The sequence below is a fragment of the Halyomorpha halys genome, unplaced genomic scaffold, assembly GCF_000696795.3.
Source record: "Halyomorpha halys isolate HHAL.00 unplaced genomic scaffold, Hhal_1.1 Scaffold2866.1, whole genome shotgun sequence".
Classification (NCBI taxonomy): domain Eukaryota; kingdom Metazoa; phylum Arthropoda; class Insecta; order Hemiptera; family Pentatomidae; genus Halyomorpha; species Halyomorpha halys.
The window spans coordinates 5304-6836 of record NW_027109666.1 but is presented as its reverse complement, the minus strand read 5'-3'; the positions used below and the strand labels follow the sequence as shown (position 1 = coordinate 6836).

Here is a 1533-nt window from a genome sequence, read left to right as displayed (position 1 = left end):
ATGCAAGAAACAATAACTCTTTGGCTTGAACACCGAGAGCTTCTACTACTCGTCCAGAGTGATTTCGAGACATTAGTTACTTTAAGAAGTACTGATAAAATATAATATTGTTTGTACAAATGAAACTCACTCTAAAACAACTAACTGGTTGCGAAGCTGTAAAGCCTTTTCTTCCGAACTTGTATACAGACATTCCAGAGACCTGACCGACTCCTCACTGTGTTCGAGCCCAACCCGTGCCTTAATAAGCTCCTCTCGCTGGGCTAACCACATCTCCTGCAGTCCCTATTACAACAAAAAGATTTATTATCAACCAATTAATTATTCTCCATTTATTAATTTTACTTAAATTTTATTATATCAACAAAATAAATTTATTATGATAAGGTCCAACTGACAATGACCAATCTAACTGTCAGAGTAATAATACCAATAAATTTACATTAGCCATATCACAATAAGGATGATGTAAATAGTTATAAGTAAAATTCGTTCCATTTACACTTTTTAAGTAAGTTTATGGAATATATGTCAGTGACCAGGCATAGCTCCAGAGAGTAAGAAGGTTTTAAAAAACCAAGAGATTAATTGCCGACCTTTTCCTCTAAAGATTAAAAAAAAAAAATAGAATTAACAAGTGTCAATAACATGTCCAACTGTCAATATATTTTGTTTAAAGTAAGAAAAGCCAAAATAATTGAAGTAGGAACAACTCGTAAAAATATTTGAAAATTTATTTTTTAAGAGTTGTCCCTACTTCAATTATTTGGCTTTTCTTACTTTAAACAAACTATATTTAAAACACAACTATATATTAAACAGCTACACTGTTCAACCGATTCCTTTGAACAGCCCTGATGGAGCCCTGCAAAGTGGGGCGGAACGTCAGAAAATAAATAGTTGTAAACTATTTTTGTTTCACTTTTGACCACAACCCTGACCATCATTTTATATATAAAAGATATAGTATATCTTTTTGGTATTCATCTTTAACTTTTTCACTCTTTTTATGTTTGTTTACATGGATTTCTTTTAATACCTCTACTTTTACATCGGTTATATTTATATGTCACTTTAAGCTATTACATTAGCGTTACCTTCTCAGTATTTTTTTATTTTAGCCCAGATAAATAGTGGAAGTGTATGTCGAAACATTGGCTATTAATAAATAGTTGTAACCATTTATTGTTTTTCTAGTAGACCGTAACCTGTACCGTATCCTTCAAATATTTTTAAAATTTTTTGTAGGCAACAAAAAGTTTCCCTAAGGACCAAACGTCACTTAACTTTTAATTTACCCCTTCACCCAACGAATCACTTTAAAGAATAATAAGAACTTCATTAAATAAACAAGGTTACCTCTACAGTGTTGGGTAAGTTGATCTCTTCGTTCTGTAGGTCCTGAGAATGGCTATTATATTTTCCTACGAGGTTCTCGTTCTCCAGCTGTAACCTAAACGATGGTCATTATTCTTCAGTCATAATAATACAAATAAAACACTTCTTTTTAGTTATGAGATATAATAATATCTA

At 31.4% G+C, this 1533-nt stretch overlaps 1 long non-coding RNA gene across 1 annotated transcript in view; it reads right to left on the bottom strand.

Annotated features, from left to right (window-relative positions):
• The window catches only part of LOC136795866 (uncharacterized), a 10097-nt gene extending 8602 nt beyond the window's left edge, over positions 1-1495 (bottom strand). The window contains exons 1-2 of the long non-coding RNA XR_010843554.1: positions 1360-1495; positions 131-285 (exon numbers count right to left, since the gene is read on the bottom strand). This is a non-coding gene — a long non-coding RNA (uncharacterized lncRNA). The remainder of the gene's footprint in view (positions 1-130; positions 286-1359) is intronic.
• Positions 1496-1533: the final 38 nt, after the last annotated feature.